At 38.0% G+C, this 8,966-nt stretch overlaps 1 protein-coding gene across 10 annotated transcripts in view; it reads left to right on the top strand.

Annotated features, from left to right (window-relative positions):
* Nucleotides 1–1,899: 1,899 nt before the first annotated feature.
* LOC120479474 (uncharacterized) overlaps nt 1,900–8,966 on the top strand; it is a 372,503-nt gene continuing 365,436 nt past the window's right edge. For all 10 annotated transcript variants that reach the window (XR_016145528.1, XR_016145524.1, XR_016145525.1 and 7 more), the window contains exons 1-2: nt 1,900–2,134; nt 7,506–7,664. The gene's annotated coding sequence lies outside the window, so the exon portion shown is untranslated. The remainder of the gene's footprint in view (nt 2,135–7,505; nt 7,665–8,966) is intronic.

The following is an 8,966-nucleotide window of genomic DNA, read 5'->3' as shown; positions in this document are numbered from 1 at the left end:
TTCCCGCGAAAAGACTCGAGCGTCACTGACGTCACAAAAGTTTGAATGACCAAACTTTATTTGAACACATTTGCAAACGAATTTAACCAAATAAGGCTTTTTGTCTTTAAATATTCAGGATTTGAATAAAAATCAGTGTAACATTTTCTGCTATGTACACGTACAGAAACTGTTTGCATCTTCTTGTAAAGTAAAAGTTTTATTGTTTAGGATTACTTTTCACGTTATGGATGTTTGTGTTTCCAACTAACGTTATTTGTAAATCGTGCATACTTTGAGACAACATGAGGACTAAAACGAAGAACAACATCATTCGAGATGCAGAGAGCTCTACTTCCGCGACTAACTTCGACTTGAAAGAGACGTGAGTAAGCAACAGGTGAGCAAATTAATGTATATAAAACTAATCAATGTTAAAGTTCAACATGATGAAAAGTTATGTTATTCTCTAATGTTACCTAGCTTAGACTCATACAGCCAACAAACAACCTAACTAACATTCAACACACTCAAATGCCGTTTGTGACAGAGAAACTGTTGTAGCAAGTGAAGCAGTGCTGTTACCTCAAGTTTAATTCCTCTAATAAACTGACCTGTGTGAGTAATTCAGCATGTAATAGTTCGGTAGAATTAAATGTCCTTATTCCTTTATATCCGCGGGACTCGCGTTGCGTGTGGCGCTGGTATACGTCTAGCAATCGCGCCCTGCTTCATACTACAGTCCAATTTAAAAACATCAATTTATTCACTCATCCATTAAAGATCCATTAGCTTGACGACAGGATTCATAATTCCGCTTAATGCGGAATATACGTCATTAATATACACCTTTGTTATTGTAAGAGGTTAGCGACCCCTGGTGGGAAACGTCTTTCCCATCTCCCACCCCTGGAAACAATCTTTCATATTGTACCTTTAAAGAGAGCAGCCAAACTACTTGAAGTGTAGGGGCAAGTTGTCACACGTTTTAAATTCTATATAGTCATATAGTACTGTAGTAATTACTATATTTGTGGAAATCATTCGATGTTTTGTATGTTACCTTACTGATTCATGAATAGTTTTGTATGTCACATTTATAAACTTGCTAATTCCCTGTCACTGATGTTTCTGTTACAACGTAGGTCGGTTAAGGCAGCTGGTTTTAACCTTTTTGATTTGATGGACTCATTTATCGAAGGCCTTAGACATTTTATGTATTTTTTCTCTGATTATGACACATATTTGTTTTCTTTTCTTTTACAAAAACTGGGAATACTTGTTTATTAAAATAATCGTGATTCATTTTGATTACAAAAGTTTCAAGAACTGTATGTTCAATATTTTTTTTTTGTTTTTTTTTTGCTGAGGAGCTGAAATATGATAAAAAGGTATATATGTGTTTTAGCCTATATATAAACAAATTATATTATTAATTTAACTACATTCAAGTCTTCCATGTGAAATCCTAAGTGGCGGTGTCCAAACTCGGTCCTGGAGGGCCACTGTCCTGCGGAGTTTAACTCCAACTGTAGCCAGGATTATGGTGTTATAAGAAAACTAATTCTGAGAAATTTGTGTGCCAATTGTGTGGCACCTAGCCTCAATCCCCCGCATTTCAGTTGTTCCCTGACAGGTTTCCTTTGTGGCAACACTCCAACCATTCCTCCTAAACATTTTTTTTTTCTCAGACTATAGAATATCTTTCATTAATATAGTATGAATATATAGAATGTGAAATATAACTTTCCCCCACCCTTGTCACTTTCTGCCTTTCGCTGGATTCAGATTCCACTTTCATTAAACCTTTCATGCACAGTGTTTTCTTTGTCCAAAAATGCTCAAATATTCAGTAAAGCTGCCTTTAAGCAAACACATATCATTACAGCTGAGAGCACTGTATTGGAGTGTGTGATTGTATATTGCTTGTGTAGAGTGTCAAGCGTACGTGCTACACATTGTGCCTGGAGAGATTGATGTTTTGTCATCCACCTGCTTCTAAGCTGTAAAAGCAAGCGCAGCAAAGGCAAACCTACCCAGCTTCAAAATCCAAACAAAGAAATCTTAGTGGGCTGTTTACATATCTGTGGAAGGATATCTGAGCTTGTGTTGACGGGGTGCTAGAGTGGTTGAGAGATCAGTCCCCGCACAATGGGTGAGTGTTAAATGCTTTTTTTGTTTTTGCGACACTGAGGAACAATTTAAAGCGATTTTGGCTCTGGCTGTGGTTTGGAAGAGGGTGAGCCTGGCAACCTCATATAGGGAGAGAGAGAGGTGTTCCTCTTTCCCGTCACATGCAGATTGTTACAGCGCACACTGCACAGGGTTAATGGCAATCCTAAAAAAAAAAAGGATTTAAACAATTGCTTTTCGGAATTGTTGGAGAAACGCGGATTATTTCTTTCCCCCTGCTACTGCCTTATTGCTGCGGCATCTGCCTTCCTTTTATACCTTTTGAGGAGCGTGATCTATTGTGCATTGTTTATCTCCAGCCATGGTCACTTCTCTGGAATGCAATTGGCTGGAACTACATCGTGTGGGTCTTGCTCCCTGCTTTTTTCTCCCTCTCCCTCTCTCTCTCTAACAGATTCTTTTGAAGCGAGACAAGAGCAGGGGTGGCCGATTTATCGCGCCTCTCTCTCCTTGCCATGCATTCATCTGAAAGAGAATAAGGAGCTATTGTTCCGTTCCGAGACAAGCTTTAAAGCTGTTTTTTACGAAACGGTTTGAAAATAGGATCTAAAACATATTAGCCTATAGATCATGATTAATGCGTTTGTGAATTTGTTTTATTTAGCATTTGTGCATTTTTGAAAATGATTATATTTATGTTATTATCAGTATAGTAGTAATAGTATAGTAAAAGTAAACATTTTTTGTAAATTATATAATTTTGAAATAGTTTTAATATCTATTTTATTGTTATAAAAAAGATTTATATGTTTACTTTCTCAGCCTTGAACACCTGTGCATACTAAGCAGACATAGAGAGTGAGCCACTATGATGTAGTCTTTGGCATGTGTATTAGTTGCAGCTTTACCAGAGCTCCCATAGCTGCCCATTATTTGAATGACTGGTGTAATGAGACGGATCAAACCCGGTGCTGAGCTGACCAGGGAAGCCGTGCATGTCAGCTATTTGGCCGGGGTCCTGGACCATCATTACACTTTCTTTATGGAGCCATTCAGACTGTACATGAAGCACAATATGTCAGTGGAAATGAAAGTGTCCCAGCACTCTCTCCTCGTTCCTGCTCATTTACCGAGTGCACTGGCCGTTAGCCTTTGCATGTCCGTAATGGGACACCTTCCCATGTCTCACCATCAGCCAAATACTTCAAAGTTATATACTGCTTGGATATAGTTCGCCAGTGGATGAGTCAAACGTGTTTTTTATTTATATACCTCGCAGAATATCTACTGTACAAAAGGGCAGACAGGGACTAAATTAAAACTCTTAAATTTTCTTTATGTGTGAATAATGTTAAACAAATGCTTTAGTTGTTGTTTAAAGAAGTACATTAAAAAAATACTTCAGACAAGAGTCAAGTATATAGTTTTAAGGGAAAATTGAGGCATGCTGTATGTTTACAATTTATTATTTACAGTATTTGTGGCTAAACCAATGATTGTATATATTTATTATGTGGTACTGTGTTATGAAAACATGAAACATCATATGTTTTATTTTTCATGTATCAATATCGCTGCTATATAAAAAATGGCATTCAAAAATACGTTCTTAAATGATTTAAAGGGTTCTAAAATGATTTGATAAAACAAATATTGAAATATTCATAAAAGGTGTGACAGTTAGCCCTAGTCCCCCTATATAATAGGAATTAGCTGAATTGCATATCTAGTTATGCTTAGCTGTTAGCACACTGGCACCCATCCACTGCAGTGTCTGAATGTACACTATGACTAATTTGCTGTATCACGCTCTGGACCAAACCCTTTTCTTGTGGAGGTGAGGCAGGCAGTGTGAAGACTTAGCCTGGATTACAGGACTTCAGAGATAGGGCTGAATCCAGCCTCCTGTCTGACATGAATTGATCGGATTAGAAAGGGTGGATTCCATCCTTGAGGGGAAACCAAGCACGTTGTATATAATTGACTTTTTTTTCTCCCTCCATGTCTTGTGGGTTGGCAGCGCTAGCAGAAGGGAATACTTTGGTGGGTAAATATCAGCAAGGACTTGGGTTTGACCAGGTTGGCGGAGGCTTAGAAAGCCGATCGATATCACTGGTGTTGAGTTGCAGCAGCGGCCCAACTTTGCTGTTTGCTCCTACACCGTGGAATAGACACACATGCTGCAGCTCATCAGAGTGGCATGGATACGGTTTCATCTCTTTTGGTAAATCCTAGTGTCAAAAGTGGAACTCTCACTTACAGCTTTTTGAATCGGTCACATCCGGTATCATTTGAAGTGTGTGTGGAGAACAATCACAGTCATGTGAGAAGGGCTCGGTAAATGTTAGATCACTTCAGGGGGAAAAAAAAAGTTAGAAGAACAACAGTCTTTGCTCTTTACATGAATGATGGCTTTCAGCAGTTCAGTTGTAACTTTACAGTATTTCTCCATCAAGGTCATTAAACAAAATTCATTTCCATTATCCATCAGCTGTATGTTGTTGTAGCCAATTTTTTTTTTGTTATTTTGAATTTCCTTTAAAGTAGCAATTTTCATAATTTGTATTATTGTTTAGTTATTTTATGCCCAGGATTTGTGACCTTTAAGCAAGATTTTAAACTTTAATTAGTGTGTAATGTTGCTGTTTGAGCGTAAAATAGATCTGCAAGGTTACAAAGCTCGAAGTTCACTCCATAGGGAGATATTTTATTTAACAGCTCGTTTGGAGATTCACCTTTTTCCGGATCTTATGAAGTCAGTCACAATGGTACTCATTTAAACAATCCCCGCCTATGGAACACGCAAAAAAGGGGACAAGGCCTGGTTGAGCTGCGTTTGAAAAGAGACTGCATTTCCAATACTCATTTGTTTGACCTGGCTGACAAACTTAGATGGTAAAAGTTTTTTGAACACTGTTCCTGAACATTAAAACCTCAATGTTTATGTGCGCTGTTTTCTACATTTTATGGAGAACAGCTTGTTTTCTATTGCTTTTGTAAGCTCTTGCTTTCGTAAGGCTGTTCAGTGCCCCTTAGGAAAATGAATCATGCTTTGAGATTGATTACTGTTTGTATTACCTTAGTTTTCCAACAAATATCATGATTAAATGGTGGATAACGTTGCATATATTGTGTATGAGAAAATTACAAAAAACAAAACAAAAAAAACAACAAAAAAAACATACTACTCTGAAACATCCTGTTGAAATCCGTGCTTGAAAAGTATGTGCATGAAATCCGTTCGGCACATTCTTCTTGTTCATTAACATTGTCAGGGTCTGAATTTGTCTCCAGATTGATTTGAAATTGCAATTTCCCAAACATTCGCTAAGTGCTGCTAATTACAACACACTGGGCCAGCTAACCAATCACAGCACATTTCATATTTCGGAAGGAGGGGCTTAATCAAAATCTAGTCGTTCAAACCAGACTGGGGAAGAGAGGAGCTGTATTAATGTAAAATATGTGAAAAATAATACGTTTTTTGAACAATCTAGCATTAAAACATTCTAGTACACCCCAAAAACAAAATAAAAGACACCCCAAAGACTTCATAAAAGGGCATAATAGGACCCCTTAATCAGCATGCTAGCCCCTATATAAGAGCATTTTATCTGCATGTTAGGAAATAATAACTTTATAACTAAAGATTAAGTTGGAATGAGTGTGTGTGTGTGTGTGTGTGTGTATATATATATATATATTTGATTCAATATAATCAACAAAACACACACACACACACACACACACATATATATATATATATATATATATATATATTGTGATGAGGCCATTTCATCTTCAATATTGTGTCATTAGACCAGAGTCTCTGTGAAAAATTGCAATTCTTCACATAACCATGTGTTAAAAACTGAGCACCTCTACCGGTTTGGCAAAGAATTAGGTTGAGCTTAATGGATCAATTTTTTGATTATTAAAGCCAAGTCTCTGCGCCGAGGCGTAATGCGTTCAGCATTGATCCCTCTCCAGCCTTTTATTGCCGTTACTCCAGTGCCTCTCACATTTAAAAGATATGTTCACACGAATAAAGATTTTACAAAGTGACACGGGGATAAATAAGATCTCGGAGTTCAGAGATCACATTCTTAAAGGAAGGTACAGACAGGAGGGAGCACTCAGGGAGCCTTGAGGGATGCCACAAATTTTGAAACTACCACATAAAAGTGATTCCTGTAAAATTTAAGCTAAAAAAAGACTTAACACTGGCCAGTTTTAAATTTGATTTGCTTGTGTACTACTAAAGTTTCAGTGATGCTGGATATCATAGTGTACCGCCAAAACATAATGACTCATTTGTTCCTGTATTATATTATATTGATATAAAGTATCAATTTGTTCAGCATGTTTTTGTTTGAGCATATCTTGATTCATGGTCAGTCAGATGTTGGGACTATGCTAAATTTGACTCTGATTTAGAGGATGCTGTAGAAAAAGCATCCCGACATCATGCTCAAAGGGCCGAGAGCATATGGAGTCTTTATTGACCATATGAGTTGAAATGAACCCAAAAGCTTGGCGCATAACGATTGTTGCACACTGGGCCCACAAGCTGTGCCGTGAGCTTACCAATCAATATCCCATCAATAGCTTTTTATTAAAATTGTTCGCAAGCAAATCAAAATCTATATTGTTTTCACTGAAGAAAAGACTGTGAAATATTCCATTTATGCATTAGTCAGATGAACGGAGTGAAATATTGGTTTCTACGCATGATGGAATTAGCGCTTGCCTATACGTATTGTTATTAGAATATCTCGCCTGGATTGATTTTACTAAGTGATGCATTTGTGATTATCTTATTTCCATTCATTTCAACTGAGCTGAATTAACTATCATATTACCTCAGTATAAAGATGAGATTAATAACACAAGTACTCATTATACTTATGAGATGAATGATATGCTGCACAGGCTGTATCGATTCAACTGTGAGGGGAGAACGTGGGGCTGGTTGCTTATCGGCAAGCTCTTATCGTTTATTTACCGCTATGTATTGGCCAGTACAGGCCATTTAAACAAGTCTATTTCACCAGCTTGAAATATGAGCTCGACAGTGCATCTGTCACTACAGAAAGTCCCTTTTTCCGCTCCTCCTTTCCACTCAGCATTGTTTAGCCGTTGAAATCAGATCAGTAATCCTCCCTCTGTTATACACCATTATACACACAATAGAATTTGAAAAGCATCTTTATTTAGATCAACCATTCTGAATATTACTGAATAAACTACCCACCTCTTTGCTTTCCCCGAGCTCAGAGATGAACGAGGGAGGAAGAAAAAAAAGAGAAAGCAAAACAGATAGTAGGTGTGGAGGCTGAAAAAGATATTCACTGAAAGTTCCCATTGCTGGGGTTTGTTTCTTATCTTTGTAGACGAGTGGGAAATCAAACTCTGGAATGCTGGGAGAACGCTGGGGAAACTGACGGAGCGGAGGGCTGAGCTTTGGAAAGGAGGACGGATACTTCCTGTTCCTGCTGGAGTGACCCGCAGGTCTGAGGAGGAGTGAGGGAGAGAGGAGGCAGAGAAAGCGAGTGAGTATATGAAATGAGAATGAAAACACTGGAGGAAATGTGTTGGGAATAGAGTTAGGATGAGAATGAAATATTGATTAATAGACCTTTACAGGGATGTTTGGCCTAGTGTGTCTTGGGTCGCTATTTTACCTTGAAGGGTTGCTTGACAGGTCATTGCACTTGAATCTTATCTACCACTCAAATTCAGTCATGTTTTTGTACAATACTACATAGGGCAAACGCAAGGTCTTACCTTTATATTGAAATTTCAAATATTTCACATTGATGTTTGACATTTCTCAGCGTTGTATCGTGATATCGAAGCTTTATCCTTTACAAGCAGTTGCGATTATGTCAGGAAAGACTCTGCAGTCGCACATGCCAGCCAAAAGAGGGCAACATGATTTCAGAATTCCTCCACATGCTAGGACAGAACAGCGTCTAGAGGGTTAAACGTGTAAGTAACAATAATTTACATTTGCATTTGGAACGGCTTCCCTATTCTGTCAGTCGGCAGTTCAAAGCAGTTCAACACTCTTGGCAACAAAGGAAGGTGTTGTCACATGTGTGAGATATTCCGGGGCTGAAATGAAGTTGCTCACCATCAGCGTGTCATCACGGAAGGACATCTCCACTGTGATGACTGAATGAAAACAAAAGAGAAATGACATTAACCTATCATTGCTGAAACAACCTGCTGTCAAGAGATAGTGTAGCCTGTGATCATTAGGTCCATTATATTAAGGCTGTTCCGGTGTTTAAGAGTGATGTGATTTAATGAGTTTTTTTTTTTTTTAAGTCAGCGTAACATTGATGTAGATTTAGCAGATCTGGGAGACGCTGGTGATATTACATTCCAGATTCGCCATTATCACTCATGAGCTTTTTCAATATAACTGCACATGTGCTTTGCATCAATCAAACGAAGGCTAATATTCACAGCAGGATTATTATGCCGCAAATTTTCTGCTGCTTGCTGCCAACTAAGAGTATTTTGACAAAATATAGCATATTGTGTGAATGTACACAATGCATGTATCTGTGTGTACTTTTCTGTTTGTGAAAAACACATTACAGCATCTATATACAGTATGGGCTGATTGTGTTTGGTGCATGTGTGCACATTTTCGTTAAATGTGGCTGCTCAGCACAACCTGCATCTCATATGCAAACGCATTATTTATTTATTTTTTTTTAAAAGAAATTGACAGCCTGTTTTAACAAAGCTTCTTCTTATGTGAGTTGACAGTCAACTGCAGGAAAACTGCAGAGGGGTCAATTGCACTTCAGTCTCTGACCAGCAGAGGGCGGCCTTTCTTG

The sequence above is a fragment of the Pimephales promelas genome, chromosome 11 (genome assembly GCF_988280905.1).
Source record: "Pimephales promelas chromosome 11, fPimPro1.hap1.1, whole genome shotgun sequence".
NCBI lineage: Eukaryota > Metazoa > Chordata > Actinopteri > Cypriniformes > Leuciscidae > Pimephales > Pimephales promelas.
Note: the sequence above shows the minus strand (reverse complement) of the source record. Positions and strands in the feature narration are given on the sequence as shown.